Source organism: Gorilla gorilla, chromosome 12 (genome assembly GCF_029281585.2).
Source record: "Gorilla gorilla gorilla isolate KB3781 chromosome 12, NHGRI_mGorGor1-v2.1_pri, whole genome shotgun sequence".
NCBI classification, from domain to species: Eukaryota; Metazoa; Chordata; class Mammalia; order Primates; family Hominidae; genus Gorilla; species Gorilla gorilla.
Window position 1 is genome coordinate 90630939 of NC_073236.2, and position 18554 is coordinate 90649492.

Consider the following 18554-nt stretch of genomic DNA (forward strand, 5'->3'; position numbering starts at 1 on the left):
TATTTCTGAAATATAGGACGCATATTTTTGCCTTCTTATATGTAGGTCAGTGAACACAATTTGATATTTTCTTGATGTCTGAGGATTATTATGTGAGCATCAATTATTGTTTGCTTCTGCCTCTGTAGATGTAGTTTGGTCTGACATTTGCAGGAAGGAGAGGAGTCACAGAAGCAAATGTTGCCCTTCACCATTCCCTGAGCCATCTATGCCAAATGGCCTAGAGCACGCAAGACAGAAAATCTAAGACAACCAAACAAACCATTTTCCTTCAGAAAGGGAAGTGGATCCAAATGTGAGTGGCTTTTCTTTTCTCTCTAAGACAGTAATGCAGAAATTTTATTTCTAGTGTGGGATGGCTCTCTCACTCTTAAACTTACATACACTTAACAAAATAAGTTGCCAATTCTATCTTTGGGGCTTCCCACCTTCACTTTCAGATTTATTCTAAGAAAGTGTGATAAAAAGAGCACTGCCTTTAGAGTCAGACAGAGCTGAACTTGAACCCCAGCTCTGCCCTGTCTAGCCATGTGAGAGAGATGTGGGATTGAATTATGCAATGTATATATCACACTTTACACAGTATCCAACACAGAAATAAATGCCTGATTCATGGTTGTTGTTTTTTTGCATCTCCCTCTAGAGTGTCATCTGCCCTCTAATGACCTACCTGCCCCACGAGCCTCACTCTTCATTGCCTAGGGAAGGTAATCAGCTTCCTTCCCCTCACCTTCTGCCATCTGTCAGGAATAGTCCTATGGGGGAAAAAATATATATATACATATATATATATATTAATTTACTCAAAGATACTAGATTCCGAAAATCACTTACTTCTTGTTTTCCTTTTCCAGAGGCATTTGCATTTACAAAGGAGACAATTAATTCATCCGGAGAGGTGCCTCTTAAATAATAGAAACTAGTACAGTATTCCCTGTACTAGATAGAAAGTACAGTATTCCCTCCTTACCCAAAGTTTCATTTTCCACAGTTTCAGTTACCTATTGTCATCCGTGGTCTAGAGATATTAAATGGAAAATTCCAGAAATAATTTATAAATTTTAAATTGTGCACCATTCTGAAGAGCATGATAAAATCTCACACCATCCCACTCCAGCTCCACCCCACCCCACATGAATTATCTCTTTGTCCAGCACATCCACACTGTACAACCTCCCTGTCTGTTAGTCACTTAGCAGACATGTTGGTTAACAGATTGAAAAACATAAAATATATATGGTTTGGCACTGTCCATGGTTTCAGGCATCCACTGGGGGTCCTGGAACATATTCCCAGGGGATAAGAGTGAACTACTATACAATTTTTTAGGGTATTGGTTTGCCGATTGCTCTTCAAATTAAACTGCCTTGGTAATGCTGTATCTGTATTCACGCAGGGCAAAGACTTGTACCAGTTTTTTTATGTGTATAATTAAAATGTGTGTGCTGATATCTCTGATATATCAAATTTATATTAAAACTTTCTTCTTCAAATGTAATACTGTAAAACACAGCCAATACATTTCCTACCTGGAAAATCATGTAACTGTGGTGCCTTTATATAGCTGTACATCTCATTCTGACTTATTGAAGGATTTAAGCTTTTCATAGAGAGGGTTTTAACGAAGCCACTTTAAGCCCTTTTTAGATTTGAAATGATGAAAGCATTGGCAGGACTTGTAAGAGATAACACGGGGTTTCCGTGTGAACATCTTTAACAGTAGAAACGTGCCCCCATCCAAAGAGAGCACTTTGCTATTTATCAGGATTTAGGGAAGAGACTGAAGTGCAAGCATGATGCAATTTTAAAAGATCCCTTTAAAAGCAGCTATATCCACACCCAGCGGAAATGGGGATCGGTTTATCTAAAAGTCTGCAGGTGGCACGTTTTCTATTTCTGTGGCCATTAGAGGATGAGTCCCAGAGTGAAGTTTGACTAAAGTTTCCTTTCTAACTAAAGAAAATCTCTCAGATAAACTAGTAATAGCTAAGGTTATTTATTGATGTGGTGATTTTACAAAATATACAAGTAAAAACTAATAATGTTTGAACTGCAATCACAAGAAATAAATTTATATTCCTGGGTAAAAAGGGGAGGTGGCTTTATTTGTTTGGCTGTTGTTACCGTTACCACATACTGCTTATAAGTTTAGATGTTCAGTTACTGAAACTAAATAATTAGACTGTTTCTGCACCACACAAAAGCCCAGTTTTCATCAATATTTAAACACTAAGGGAGAAAGCAAGAAATTGACCATTTATTTAGGAAAGTAATGTGGTTGGCACCTTCTGAAATGGCTCAAACGATCCCTGCCTTCTGTCATTCAAATGCTTGTGTAATCCCTTTCCTATCGAGTGTGGGCTGCACATAGTGACTGGCTTCTACCAAACAGAATATGAAAAAAGTGATGAGATGTCACTTATAAGATTAGGTTATAAAAGAGTGTGACACCTCTCTTTCTCTTCTCTCTTGCTTTCTGTAATGAAGCCAGCCACCATTTTGTGAGCTCTCCTATGAAGAAACCCACGTGGCAAGAAACTAAGAGCAGCTTCTGGATAATAACCAATGAGGAAGTGAGGCACTCAGTCCAATAGCTCATAAGTAACTGAATCCTGCCAGCAACTACAGCCCCAGCCAATACCTTGATTGCAGCCTTGAAAGAAACCCAGAGAAAGAATGGACCCAACTAGACCATGCTGTACTTCTGACCCACAGAAACTGTGAGATAACGAATACTGTTTTTTTAATGTATTTTCATTTATTATTATTTGTTTTTTACATTTTAAAATTTTAATTATTTTTATTATACTTTAAGTTCTAGGGTACATGTGCACAACATGCATGTTTGTTATATAGGTATATATGTACCATGTTGGTTTGCTGCACCCAGTAACTCATCATTTACATTAGGTATTTCTTCTAATGCTATCCCTCCCCCTGCCCCCACCCCATGACAGGCCCCAGTGTGTGATGTTCCCCACCCTATGTCCAAGTGATCTCATTGTTCAATTCCCACCTATGAGTGAGAACATACGGTGTTTGGTTTTCTGTCCTTGCAATAGTTTGCTGAGAATGATGGTTTCCACCTGCATCCATGTCCCTGCAAAGGACATGAACTCATCCTTTTTTATGGCTGCATAGTATTCCATAATGTATATGTGCCACATTTTCTTAATCCAGTCTATCACTGATGCACATTTAGGTTGGTTCCAAGTCTTTGCTATCTTGAATAGTGCCTCAATAAACATACATGTGCATGTGTCTTTATAGTAGCATGATTTATAGTCCTTTGGGTATATACTCAGTAATGGGATGGCTGGGTCAAATGGTATTTCTACTTCTAGATCCTTGAGGAATTGCCACACTGTCTTCCACAATGGTTGAACTAGTTTACACTCGCACCAGCAGTGTAAAAGCATTCCTGTTTCTCCACATCCTCTCGAGTACCTGTAGTTTTCTGACTTTTTAATGATCACCATTCTAACTGGTATGAGATGGTATCTCATTGTGGTTTTGATTCGCATTTCTCTGCTGACCAGTGATGATGAGCATTTTTTCGTGTGTCCATTGCCTGCATAAATGTCTTCTTTTGAGAAGTGTCTGTTCATATCCTTTGCCCACTTTTTGATGGGGTTGTTTTTTTCTTGTAAATTTGTTTAAGTTCTTTGTAGATTCTGGATATTAGCCTTGTGTCAGATGAGTAGATTGCAAAAATTTTCTCTGATTCTGTAGGTTGCCTGTTCACTCTGATGGTAGTTTCTTTTTCTGTGCAGAAGCTCTTTAGTTTAATTAGATCCCATTTGTCTATTTTGGCTTTTGTGCCATTGCTTTTGGTGTTTTACACATGAAGTCCTTGCCCATGCCTATGTCCTGAATGGTATTGCCTAGGTTTTCTTCTAGGGTTTTTATGGTTTTAGGTCTAACAGTAAGTCTTTAATCCATCTTGAATTAATTTTTGTATAAGGTGCAAGCAACGGATCCAGTTTCAGCTTTCTACATATGGCTAGCCAGTTTTTCCAGCACCACTTATTAAACAGGGAATCCTTTCCCCATTTCTTGTTTTTGTCACGTTTGTTAAAGATCAGGGGGTTGTAGATGTGTGGTGTTATTTCTGAGGCCTCTGTTCTGTTCCATTGTTCTATATCTCTGTTTTGGTGCCAGTAGCATGCTGTTTTGGTTACTGTAGCCTTGTAGTATAGTTTGAAATCAGGTAGTGTGATGCCTCCAGCTTAGTTCTTTTTGCTTAGGATTGTCTTGGCAATGTGGGCTCTTTTTTGGTTCCATATTAACCAAATGAAATAGTTACATGTGAAAGTAGTTTTTTCCAATTCTGTGAAGAAAGTCATTGGTAGCTTAATGGGGATGGCATTGAACCTATAAATTACTTTGGGCAGCATGGCCATTTTCACGATATTGATTCTTCCTATCCATGAGCATGGAAGGTTCTTCCATTTGTTTGTGTCCTCTTTTATTTCGTTGAGCAGTGGTTTGTCGTTCTCCTTGGAGAGGTCCTTCACATCCGTTGTAAGTTGGATTTCTAGGTATTTTATTCTCTTAGTAGCAATTGTGAATGGGAGTTCACTCATGATTTGGCTCTCTGTTTGTCTATTATTGGTGTATAGGAATGCTTGTGATTTTTGTACATTGATTTTGTATCCTGAGACTTTGCTGAAGTTGCTTATCAGCTTAAGGAGATTTGGGGCTGAGAGAATGGGGTTTTCTAAATATACAATGATGTCATATGCAATTGGAGACAATTTGACTTCCTCTTTTCCTAATTGAATATCCTTTATTTCTTTCTCTTGCCTGATTGCTCTGGCCAGAACTTCCAACATTGTGTCGAATAGCAGTGGTGAGAGAGGGCATCCCTGTCTTGTGCCAGTTTTCAAAGGGAATGCTTCCAGTTTTTGCCCATTCAGTATGATATTGACTGTGGGTGCATCATAAATAGTTCTTATTATTTTGTGGTACGTTCCACCAATACCTAGTTTATTGAGAGTTTTTAGCATGAAGGGCTTTGAATTTTGTCAAGGGCCTTTTCTGCATCTATTGAGATAATCATGTGGTTTTTGTCTTTGGTTCTGTTTATGTGATGAATTACATTTATTGATTTGCATGTTTTGAACTGGCCTTGCATCCCAGGGATGAAGCTGACTTGAGTGTGGTGGATAAGCTTTTTGATGTGCTGCTGGATTAGGTTTGCCAGTATTTTACTGAGGATTTTCGCATCAATGTTCATCAGGGATGTTGGTCTAAAATTCCCTTTTTTTGTTATTTCTCTGCCAGGTTTTGGTATCAGGATGATGCTGGCTGCATAAAATGAGTTAGGGAGGATTCCCTCTTTTTTTTATTGGAATAGTTTCAGAAGGACTGTTAACAGCTCCTCTCGGTACCTCTGGTAGAATTCGGCTGTGAATCCGTCTGGTCCGGGACATTTTTCAATTGGTAGGCTATTAATTATGGCCTCAATTTCAGAGCCTGTTATTGGTCTATTAAGAGATTCAGCTTCTTCCTGGTTTAGTCTTGGGAGAGTGTATGTGTCCAGGAATTTATCCATTTCTTCTAGATTTTCTAGTTGATTTGTGTAGAGGTGTTTATAGTATTCTCTGAAGGTAGTTTGTATTTCTGTGGGATTGGTGGTGATATCCCCTTTATCATTTTTTTGTTGTGTCTGTTTGATTCTCTCTTTTCTTCTTTATTAGTCTTGCTAGCGATCTATCAATTTTGTTCATCTTTTCAAAAAACCAGCTCCTGGATTCAATGATTTTTTTTGAAGGGTTTTTTGTGTCTCTATCTCTTCCAGTCATGCTCTGATCTTAGTTATTTCTTGCCTTCTGCTAGCTTTTGAATTTGTTTGTTCTTACTTCTCTAGTTCTTTTAATTGTGATGTTAGGGTGTCAGTTTTAGATCTTTCCTGCTTTCTCTTGTGGGCATTGAGTGCTATACATTTCCCTCTACACACTGCTTTAAATGTGTCCCAGAGAATCTGGTACATTGTGTCTTTGTTCTCATTGGTTTCAAAGAACATCTTTATTTCTGCCTTCATGTCGTTATTTACACAGTAATCATTCAGGAGCAGGTTGTTCAGTTTCCATGTAGTTGTGCAGTTATAAGTGAGTTTCTTAATCCTGAGTTCTAATTTGATTGCACTGTGGCCTGAGAGATAGTTTGTTGTGATTTCTGTTCTTTTACATTCGCTGAGGAGTGCTTTACTTCCAATTATGTGGTCAATTTTTGGAATAAGTGTGATGTGGTGCTGAGAAGCATGTATATTCTGTTGATTTGGGGTGAATAGTACTGTAAATGTCTATGAGGTCTGCTTGGTGCAGAGCTGAGTTCAAGTCCTGGATATCCTTGTTAACCTTCTGTCTGTTGATCTGTCTAATATTGACAGCAGGGTGTTAATGTCTCCCATTATTATTGTGTGGGAGTCTTAGTCTCTAAGGCTTGCTTTATGAATCTGGCTGCTCCTGTATTGGGTGCATATATATTTAGGATAGTTAGCTCTTCTTGTTGAATTGATCCCGTTACCATTATGTAATGGCCTTCTTTGTCTCTTTCGATCTTTGCTTTCCATTTGCTTTGTAGATCTTCCTCAATCCCTTTATTTTGAGCCTATATGTGTCTCTGCACGTGAGATGGGTCTCCTGAATACAGCACACTGATAGGTCTTGACTCTTTATTCAATTTGCCAGTCTGTGTCTTTTAATTGGGGCATTTAGCCCATTTACATTTAAGGTTATTATGGTTATGTTTGAATTTGATCCTGTCATTATGAAGTTGGCTGGTTATTTTGCCTGTTAGTTGATGCAGTTTCTTCCTAGCATCGATAGTCTTTCCAATTTGGCATGATTTTGCAGTGGCTGGTACTGGTTGTTCCTTTCCATGTTTAGTGCTTCCTTCAGAAGCTCTTGTAAGGCGGGCCTGGTGGTGACAAAATCTCTCAGCATTTGCTTGTCTGTAAAGGATTTTATTTCTCCTTCACTTATGAAGCTTAGTTTGGCTGGATTTGCAAATTATTTTGCTTAAAAATATTGAATATTAGCCCCTACTCTCTTCTGTCTTGCAGAGTTTCTGCTGAGAGATCTGCCATTAGTTTGATGGGCATCCCTTTGTGGGTAACCTGACCTTTCTCTCTGGCTGCCCTTAACATTTTTTTCCTTCATTTCAACCTTGGTGAATCTGACAATTATGTGTCTTGAGGTTGCTCTTGAGGTATATCTTTGTGGTGTTCTCTGTATTTCCTGAATTTGAATGTTGGCCTGCCTTGCTAGGTTGGGGAAGTTCTCCTGGATAATATCCTGAAGAGGGTTTTCCAACTTAGTTCCATTCTCCCTGTCACTTTCAGGTACACCAATCAAATGTAGATTTGGTCTTTTCACATAGTCCCATATTTCTTGGAGGCTTTGTTTCTTTTTACTCTTTTTTTCTCTAAACTTCTCTTCTTGCTTTATTTCATTAATTTGATCTTCAATCACTGATACCCTTTCTTTCACTTGATCGAATCAGCTATTGAAGATTGTGCTTGAATCATGTAGTTCTCTTGCCTTGGTTTTCATCTCTATCAGGTCATTTAAGGTCTTCTCCACACTGTTTATTCTAGTTAGCCATTTGTCTAATCTTTTTTTAAGGTTTTTAGCTTCCTTACAATGGGCTCGAACATCCTCCTTTAGCTCAGAGGAATTTGTTATTACCGACTTTCTGAAGCCTACTTCTGTCAGCTCGTCAAAGTCTCTCCGTCCAGCTTTGTTCCATTGCTGGAGATGAGCTGCGATCCTTTGGAGGAGAAAAGGCACTCTGATTTTTAGAATTTTCAGGTTTTCTGCTCTGGTTTCTCCCCATCTTTGTGGTTTTATCTACCTTTGGTCTTTGATGTTTGTGACCTACACATGGGATTTTGGTGTGGATGTCCTTTTTTTGATGTTGATGCCATTCCTTTCTGTTTGTTAGTTTTCCTTCTAACAAACAGTCAGGTCCCTCAGCTGCAGTTCTGTTGGAGTTTGCTGGAGGTCCACTCCAGACCCCGTTTGCCTGGGTATCACCAGCAGAGGCTGCAGAACAGCAAATATTGCTGCCTGATCCTTCCTCTGGAAGCTTCGTCCCAGGGGGGCACCTGGCTGTATGAGATGTCAGTCGGCCCCTACTGGGAGGTATCTCCCAGTTAGGCTACATGGGGGTCAGGGACCCACTTGAAGAGGCAGTCTGTCCATTTTCCGATGTCAAACACCATTCTGGGAGAATGACTTCTCTATTCAGAGCTGTCAGACAGGGACGTTTAAGTCTGTAGAAGTTTCTGCTGCCTTTTGTTAAGTTATGCCCTGCCCCCAGAGGTGGAGTCTATACAGCAGGCCTTGCTGAGCTGCAGTGGGCTCCGCCCAGTTCGAGCTTCCCAGTCTGCTTTGTTTACCAACTCAAGCCTCAGCAGTGGCAGACACCCCTCCCCCTGCCAGACTGCCACCTCGCAGGTCAATCTCAGACTGCTGCACTAGCAGTGAGCAAGGCCCCATGGGTGTGGGACACGCCGAGCCAGGCACGTGATATAATCTTTTGGTGTGCCGTTTGCTAAGACCATTGGAAAAGCACAGTATTTGGGCAGGAGTGTCTCGTTTTTCCAGGTACTGTCTGTCACAGCTTCCCTTGGCTAAGAAAGGGAAATCCCTCGACCCCTTGTACTTCCCAGGTGAGGTGATGCCCCAACCCTACTTTGGCTTGCCCTCCGTGGGCTGCACCACTGTCCAACCAATCCCAGTGAGATGAACCAGGTGCCTCAGTTGGAAATGCAGAAATCACCCGTTTTCTGTGTCAATCACACTGGAAGCTGCAGACTGGAGCTGTTCCTATTTGGCTGTCTTGGAACAGAAATCCACGAATATTGTTTTAATCCACTAAGTTTGAGGGTAATTTATTATGCTACAATAGATAACTAAATCAAGAACACTTAAATATATAATATCTTACATAGTAGAAAAGTAGATAAAGTGTGGTATATCTATATAAAATATAAACTAGAATAAGGTTGAAGTTGATTTGGTTATATAAAAATAATATCTATGTAGTTACATATATGACCTTCAAAGTAGACCAAATCAATTCCTTTAGAAGACCAAGAGGTAGAGAACTAGAGCATCAAGCCAACACCCAGAAATTATAGAAAAACACTTTTCTATAGATATATAAAACATATAGAAAATTCCTGATTTCTGTTTTTTATCAGCTAGTATTCAGGGAGGTAAACAGAAAACAGTCTTCATAGCTTGTGGAGAGAAAAATTTAATGCAAGAAATTAGAAAAGGGTTGGAAGTTCTGGGGAAGTGTAAGAGGGAGGGTGGTATTGCCCAGAGAGCAAGCAGCTTCCAGTGCCCTTGCAAGAGCCCAAGGGACTATACTTGCTGCTGGTGCCACCAAAGGACTAAACAGGAAGTACAACCCTATTGCAACCACTGTTGATTCTTCTACCTAAGGTGCAGCAGAAGCAGACAGACGTCTATCACCATTCTGTCTTCTAACACCCCATGGAGATCTTCCATGGGAAGACTTTCCCTTCAGCCCGCCTAAAAAGAGGGTCTGATAAGTGTGTTTCCAGTAGAATGGTGGGTGTAGTGCTGAGTGCCGATAAACAATGTCTGCCACACATATTAAATCAGTTTTGATATTTCCTTTGATCAACGGCATATATTTTTCAAGACTGAAATTATCGCAAGATTCATGGTATAAAATTCATCAAGCACCTTGCATCAGTTTTATAAATTAAGCCCTAAATTATCACTGTATTCACATGAAAACAAGATAACTACATGAATACACTGATTTCACCATATATGAAATTAAAGGATTCAGGATTTTAAAATGTCACTCAAACCCTGTTATATTAGTGGGTTTTTGACTGAACAGTTAATCTAGTCAAAACAGTTTATTCAGAAATGCCTTATATGTAATTTTTATAAATCTGGTATGCCCATGTTTATATCCCCATTTCATTGAGAAAAAGTAGAAAAAATGAGTTAGATATGAATGCTTTAAGATACAAATTTTTTTTTGCCCTTGTTTATTCATGAAATTTTTTGAGATTCCAAATACAGCCAACCCTTGAACAATGCAGAGGTTAGCGGATCCCAAAACTTAAGTACTAGTAGCCTACTGTTGATAGGAAGCTTTACCAATTACATAAACAGCCTATTAACACGTATTTTGTATGTTATATGTATTATATACTGCATTCTTACAATAAAGCTAGAGAAAAGAAAATGTTATTAAGAAAGTCATAAGGAAGAGGAAATATATTTGCTATTCATTAAGTTAAAGTGAAACATCATAAAGGTCTTCATCCTTGTCATTATTTCCACTGAGTAGGCTGAGAAATAGGAGGAATTGGTCTTGTTGTCTCAAGGGTGGCAGAGGTAGAAGAAGTGGAGGAGGTCGAAAGGGGAGGCAAGAGAGGCAGGCACACTCCCTGTAACTTTACGGAAATACATCATAATTTCTGCCTGACTTTTTGCTTTTTCATTCCCCTAAAAACGTTCCTATAGATACTAATACTTCATCCACTATTGCTTTAGTTTCAGCGCCCATGTCATAGAAGGATGCGTGTTCTAAAAGAAGTCAAAAGCAGGCTTCATTACTGAGAACCCTTCTGCCAGATTGTGTAACGTCAACTTGTTTTCGGGCACTGCTTCTCCTATATCTTCTTCTTCTTATTCCGTCACTGGTTCAGAAGCAGTTATCTTCATCAAGTCATCTTCTGTTAATTCCTCTGGAGTGGTGTCTATTAACTCTCTAATTTTACCAAGATATGTATCTTGATCCACCCCTTCCCCCACCTTTTTTTCATATCCACATCTTTCATGATTTCCTTGATTGGCTCTGTTGCAAATCCTGTGAAGTCATGTATAATGCTCTTTCTATAAGAGTCATAATGCTCTTTCTATAACAACAATGGCATCTTCAATGGTGTAATCCTTCCAGACTTTTGTGATAATCTCTCTATCAGACTTCTCTTCCATGGAGCTGGCAATCCTTTCCATAGAATACTACATGTAATGAGCCTTCAAGGTCCTTATGACCTCCTTATTTGGAGGCTGAGCTAGTGACATTGAGTATGGGGACAAGTAGATCCTTTTGACACGTTAATGTTAAAGTCGTGGAGTTCTGAGTCGCCAGGAGCATTGTCTAATATCAAATGAACTTTAAAAGGCAGTTTCTTATGGCAAGGTGCTTCCTGACTTCAGGAATAGAACATCAGTGGAACCAATCCAGAAAAAGGGTTCTTGTTGTCCAGACCTTCTTGTTATACTACTAAATGACTGGAAGCTGGTGTTTTCTCTTTCCCTTAAGGCGGAGTTGTTAGCAGCTTTATAGATAAGGGCAGTCCTCATCATGAATCCTACTGCATTTGTACCGAACAGTGGAGTTAGCTAATCCCTTCCTGCCTTAAATCCTGGTGCTTATGCCTCTTCTTTTCTAATAAATGTCTTTTGCGTTGCTTTTTCCCAAAACTGGGCACTTTTGTCTGAAATAAAAACTTGTTCAGGCAGATATATATATTTTTTTCAGTCTGTATGCCTTTTATTTATTACTAGCTGAAACCTTCAGTGAAATATCAAATAGAGGTAGTAAGAGCAGAAATACTTGACTTGTTCGTGATCTTAGGAAGAAAGCGTTTAGCCTTTCACCATGCAGATAGTCTTTTTCCTCAATTATTTTCTTAAATGGCATCTAGGAACTTTACTGCCTCTTGGGCAGCAGAATCTGCTTTTCCTGGTATCTTGACATGTTTTCTAAGCCACCTCTCTTTCTAAACATATTAAGCCATCCTTGGCTGTCACTAAACCTTCCAGCTTTAGGTCCTTCACTTTCCTTTTGCTTTTAGTTGTCATATAATGAACTCACATTTTCTCAAATCATATTAGAGTCTATAGGTATACCTTTCTTATAGCAGTCCAGCACCCACATGAAAGCTATGTTTTCAATATGAGATAAAAAGGTGTTTTGCAAAAACTGCAAGGCTTTTGTGTCTGCTGCTGTAGCTACAGCAATAGCTTTATTAATTTTCTGTTTTTGTTTTATTTGTAATGGTCCTTAGATTGAATTCATTTATCTTGAAATGATGAACAACCACAGCTGCAGACCTCAATCTATGGTGCATATCAAACAATTCAATGTTTTCTTGTAAAGCACTTTTCTCTGCTTCTTGGGAGCACTTCCAATATCACTAGTTGCACTTTGTATGGGTCCCGTGTTGTTATTCAAGGTTTACGGTATTGCACTAACACAAAGATGAAAAATATGCAAGAACTGTGAGTGATCACTTTTTACTGGGATGCACAATTGACTGGAGATGTTGCTCCCAAGGAGATGATTAGTCTCACACAACATTTTAAGCAGATACTTGAGCTCACCACAACAGAAACAGAAGGTGGCTACAAAATTATTATAATAGTACAGTATATACTACAGTGAATTTTGTGTGGTTATGATTTAATAATGCATGTTTACATTTGTTCACATTTCTCTTGACCATGTACAGTCTGTGTTTGTGTGCCTAAACTTAACTTTTGATAATAGACCTGTATATGTATTATGGTAATAAATAAGAAAATGACTAGTATCTATGTATATTTTATATAATCATGACATACTTAACTTTTTCCTATTTTTTTGATATCTAGACTATGAAGTTCATCTGCTACTGTTTTCAAATTGTCACAAATCTCCAAACTGTCACAAATCTCCAAAAAATCTTCCAATACATTTATTGAAAAGTCATCTGCATATAAGTGGATTTTGCAGTTCAAATCCATGTTGTTCAAGGGTCAATTGTATGAGTCCTGTCATCTCTAGCCACACCAGACAATATTCAGTGCCTTGAATGTTTTACACAACATTCCCACGGGCAATTATTTATTCTCCCCTCAACTGGGTCAAGTATTTTAGGCATGCATAGGAAGAGAGTCAGGTTAGCAATTAACGTTTATCTATTGATTATTACTCTAATTTTTAGAACTATCTAAATCTTTGTTTCATCTATGCACTCTCACAAAAGGCCTTTGCTTCACTGTTTAGAAAGTACGCTACTTGAGAACAATGCCCACATTCTGAATTTAATAAATGATTAGCAAAGACCAAGATGTTCCAAGCACTTTGGTAGGTGCTACCCTACATCTCTTTTTAGTTCTAACACCATGAGCCTCACATTCTGCCTGGCCTGGAGCTTGTGCTTAGTGAGCAGTTATCAAATGACTGATTAGCTCAAGAAAAACTACAGATTCAAAGGAACTAAAGCTTTTCCATTGAACTTTTTCCAGTGATTACTGTAACACATTTATTTCCAATCTCCCTTTAGAATTCCTGGTAACTTTTCAATGGCATGTTCTGCTGAGGAGAGAAAAACCTGGATATCTTGCTTTAATGCTTAGGTTTATACAAGTAATTAGCTTTCGTTCTTCTCAAGGAGACACAATTAGTCATGGCTCTGGTCCTCTTCCTTAAAGAGCAGAGAGAACACTCAACCACAATCTTCATAGTCCTTGTATCAGCCTTTTCTAAACTTAGAGGAGTGGTAGCATGACAGCTGCTTCTAAAGGCCGCTGTTGGGGAGGAAAGTGTGAGTGTCGGTATTTGCATCTGAAAATCTGTGCTCAACACCAGTGTATTCTACAAGGCCCTGGAGTAAGTAAGGGCCTTTCTTCTTACCCTTACCCTTTATCCTTGTTTGTTCATTGGAATGAACAATTCAAACTGCCAATGTTGACTGAGGAGGGCCTGAAAGAGTAACAGGCCTGGGTCAATAATGCAACTGGCTCAGATGCCATTGGAAGAAGGCAGATGGCAGAGTGAGCACAAGTCTTCACCTCTGCTCCTAGTCTATCACTTACTGAAGTGATAGAAATGGAATTTTCAAAAGACATAAACTCATAAAGACAAGGAGAGGAGGCAATGGCAAAACACTGTGGAAGTTGGAAAGCATAGAAGCAAAACCAAAAAGTTAAATTTTAAATGAAGACGAGAATGTTAAAAGCAACCAGATGCGTACTACAGAACACCACAAAAGGCTCAGAAAGGGGCATCATCTATTATCAATTATCTTCTATTCCCTAGAAGTGGAGATAAAGTGGGACTGCAAATGGATCAGTACCAAGTCCATATACAAAGTGGTTGGATCCCAAGATCATCTCTCTGACTTAGTGAATTTCCCACCTTATCAGAAGACTAGAGATTTATCCTCCAGTGAGGAAAACAGAGAGTCTCTTATCTGCTAACAGAGAGTTAGCACTGTTAAGAGTAGGAATGTGATACTAAGGTAAGGGAGAAAATGTGAAAGCCTGTAGGTAGAATCTGGAGATATCCCTACTACCACTTCTCCACCAGTCCTCTTTCCTTAACAAGTTCTCAGAATGGTCTACTAGGAAGGCTTATCCTTCAAGAAAGAAGAATCAAAGATTCTAATCGGAAACTGGACCAATTCTGGGGAAAAAGCCCAAATCTGTAACATGGGTCATTCCCCATTATAACACCACTCAACGAAGCCCACAAAAAAGTCCCATTATAATGCCATGCAATTACCAGTCCATGCAAACTCAGCTTCTATTCTCTTAAATATGAACAGAGAGTCATGAATCAGCAGAAAACTAAGAAAAATTTCTATTTGAAAGACAGAAACCAAAACAAACAGATAAGAGCAATCTGGGAAAAAAAATATACAAATATGTCATTAATATCCTCAGAGAACTGAGAACAATATGCTATACAAATGGAACATTTAAAGAAAAACTTTTGGAAATTAAAACTATGATTGAATGCATTTAAAATTTCAGTAGAGAGAATAGAAGTTTTTTAAAAGCTGAGAGAATTTCTCCAACAGGTGTGCAAAATGGGAGCTTTTTTAAAAATGAGGAGGCAATTGACAAGTAATAAAACTGAAAAAGCTGTGTAGGCATATTTTATAGAGATATGGACATAATCAAACATATAAAATTGGAAGCAGTTGTGTTTTGGAGTTGAACATGGTGGTCATGTGGGCAAAAGACTGCTTTTTTTTGTTATTATTATACTTTAAGTTCTGGGATACTTGTACAGAACGTGCAGGTTTGTTACATAGGTATACACGTGCCATGGTGGTTTGCTGCACCCATCAACCCATCATCTACATTAGGTATTTCCCCTAATGCTATCCCTCCCTTAACCCCCCACCCCACAACAGGCCCTGGTGTGTGATGTTCCCCTCCCTGTGTCCATGTGTTCTCATTGTTCAACTCCCACTTATGAGTGAGAACGTGCGGTGTTTGGTTTTCTGTTCCTGTGTTAGTTTGCTGAGAATGATGGTTTCCAGCTTCATCCATGTCCCTGAAAAGGACATAAACCCATCCTTTTTATGGCTGCATAGTATTTAATATACGCTGTTTATATTTAATATATGCTGTTTTTAGCAACAAATCTTATATAACTCTTTAAAATATTTTCATGTATAACTTTAATGAAAATATATACTCTTTTTCTAAACAGCATAGAATTTGTATCTGGCTTTTAAAATCTTACCTCTGCTACTTACTAGTATTGAGAATATTTCTGAACTTCTTTAATGTCTCCTTGTCTCTATACTGGAGGAAATAATATCTACTTCACAGAGTTGTTATGACTATCAAGTATGATAATAAATGTAAAAAGAATTAAAGAAAGAGTCTGGTAAATATTAAGGGCACAATAAATGTTAGCCATTATCTTTATTCCCTAGGTTAACTAGAAACAAATTTCATTGTCATTTGCCAGGGGAATTTCTCATTCCATCCTTTCTTTTGATAACAGAGATGTAAGAGGTTTTGAAAAGAAACTATGTGTAGGGTTGTCTGTGGCCTTTATAGAAACCACTGACAAACCAATGGTTTCTATAAAACCCTTGGTACCTATTGCTATACCTATTAACTATCTAATGTATATCAGACACATAGTCTGGAATGGAATGTTCATGAGGATGATGAAGAGAAGCTGATGTGAAGGTTCCTGTTTCATGATAAATAAAGTTATTTTCATGTTGTTAATTATTCTTTTTGTCCCAATAGGTTTTCTAGCCATGAAGAAATAAAGATAGTAGCAATATTTGTGGTAGCCAGAATGGTACTCCAAAGAAGTCCATGGCCAACTCCTGGAATTGGAATATGTAAGTTTACAAATATAACTAAGGTTACTAACCTTAAAATAGAGAGATTTTCCTGGATTATCTGGACGGCCAAATCTAATCACAGGAGTCCTTAAAAGCAGAGAATGCCCTCCAGCTGGAGGCAAGAGGAAGGTGTAATAAGAAGTCACAGAGGTTCAAATCAGGAGAGGCTCTCAACCTGCCATGTTTAGAACTACTTGGAAAGCATGAAAAGAATGCAGGTGGCTTCTAGGAGCAAATACCAGTCCTTGGCTGACAACCAGTAAGGTAACAAAGACCTGAGTTCTACAACTGCAAGAAACTGAATTCAAGAATTAAACTGAATGAGCTTGGAAGCAGATTTCTCCTCAGAGGTGCCAGTAAGGAATACTGCTCTGCCAACACCTGGAGTTAGGCTTTGTTAAACTTTAGCAAAAGATCCAGTCATGCCCACTCAGGCATCTGACCAACAGAAATTGTGGTACAATAAATTTGTGTTGTCTTAATCTACTAAATTTGTGGTAAATTGTTACGGCAGCAAAGAACACTAATATAATATTCAAACAGGTCATATTTCTAATAAAGCCTCATCTGATTCAGAATAGATAGTCCAATTCCCTGGATTCAGCATATCTTTGGAGAATTTTACAACACAAAAACATAATATTATAGAAGCTTATATTTTAAAAGAGGACTTTTATGATATAAATATTCAGTACTTTTATCTTCAAGAAATAAATGAGGCTTGACAGAATCTACATGCTTCTGCATATAAGTTAGGTTCCAATGGCTAGATAAAAAGCCAGAAAACCCATGATATTTCTCAGTTTCAACTGCCTTTCCAAGGTGATTTGGCCATTCATTAACTTTACAAATAGCTAAAGACACTAATACTTCCCATAAAGTATAACTTGACAATTCTTTTCCTGTCATTGGTATTAGGCGACTTTTTAGCTTTCATTGAATGGTAGTGAAACATATTATAGAAAATTACTTACTTCATTCCTCAAAGAGAAGGCTTAGTATAAAATGAGTAATAACCTCAGGTGGTGTTAAATTTTAGTGAATTAAGATGTTATCATTTATGATACTTTATATTATAGCACCTTATAAAAAGTCCATATTCTGGGAAAGATGCCTGGGCTAGAAACTAGAAAATGGAACAAAAGAAAACAAGATATGTTCTAAGCAAGGTCTTGAGGCTGAGTGTAAACTTCAGAGAATGAAAAATAATGAAGGGTAGTAGATTTTAAAAGTGAAAGAAAAAAATGACATGACTCTGAGAAGAAGACTACAACAGCATCATAGTTGTAGAATCTCCTCAAATTCCCCCATAAAAACAGACAGATCATCTAGAAAACCAAGAACCCACAATTTCTGCTGCAAAATGAGATGACAAGATGATATCACCAGGAACTCCAAAGTACTAGTAAGCGAGTTTAAACTACTTAATGATAGGACCTGTGTATTCATAACTGTGCAGGAGTACACAAAGGAAAGGAAAAGGAACTCTTGGTATATCTGAATTCAGAAAAGCCTCAAGATAATGCATGGATATTCACTAGAAATCTCAGCAGGTTATTTTAAGAATAAAGTCTAAAGTGGAGAAAGTTTTACAAACTCCTAATCGAGGGTGAATGCACACGAAATAAAATCTCAGACCCTTCACTGTTCCTGATAATTTGGGAGGTAATAATGGGATGTTCACAGGGACGTGGCTTTCTAAAAGAGGAAACACAGGAGTCTCATGAGTCAGTTTCAAGGATATGAGAAGATTCTCTGTGATTCAGTATTAGATAGTCATGCCCAAGTGGCAGCCAGGGTTAAAAATCACTGGTATAGAAATATAAAACTATATGGCATGTACAGGAATAGGCTAATCCTCTTTTGCAGCAGAAACAAAGGGTTGGGGAAAAGATGAAGGAGTGCAAGTACTGAGTCATCAGGGAGGTTAGGAGGGCTCAAGGCTCTGTACGCCAAGAGTTATCCTGTAGACCAAATCTGGCCTGCCATTTGTTGTATATGACCTGTGAGCTAATAACGGTGTTTACACTTTTAACTTTAAAAAATCAAAACAACAGTTGTAAATGATATGTGTTTATAAATAAGATTTTTTTTGGAACAAGCCATGTCTATTTATGTGTTATGTATGCCTGCTTTGCACTGCTATGGCAAAGTTGAGTAGCTGTGACAGAGGCTGTATGGCCCACAAAACCATGAGCATATATACAGATAAATCATTGAGAAACTATTCCAATAACCCAAATTACAGATGAAGAGAATGAGGGAAATATCTCCTGAGACAAGTATAATATAAAATTGACAAAATCTGATTAGAAAGGGAAGGTAAAAGAGAAAAATGGAAAATATTGATATTTTAGACCTGTTGGTTTGATTGATTGACATTATTTGAAGAAGACAAAAG

At 38.1% G+C, this 18554-nt stretch overlaps 1 long non-coding RNA gene across 1 annotated transcript in view; it reads right to left on the minus strand.

Annotated features, from left to right (window-relative positions):
- Window positions 1-585: 585 nt before the first annotated feature.
- Window positions 586-18554, minus strand: part of LOC129531817 (uncharacterized) — a 123410-nt gene continuing 105441 nt past the window's right edge. Inside the window, exon 3 of the long non-coding RNA XR_008677241.2 lies at window positions 586-755. This is a non-coding gene — a long non-coding RNA (uncharacterized lncRNA). The remainder of the gene's footprint in view (window positions 756-18554) is intronic.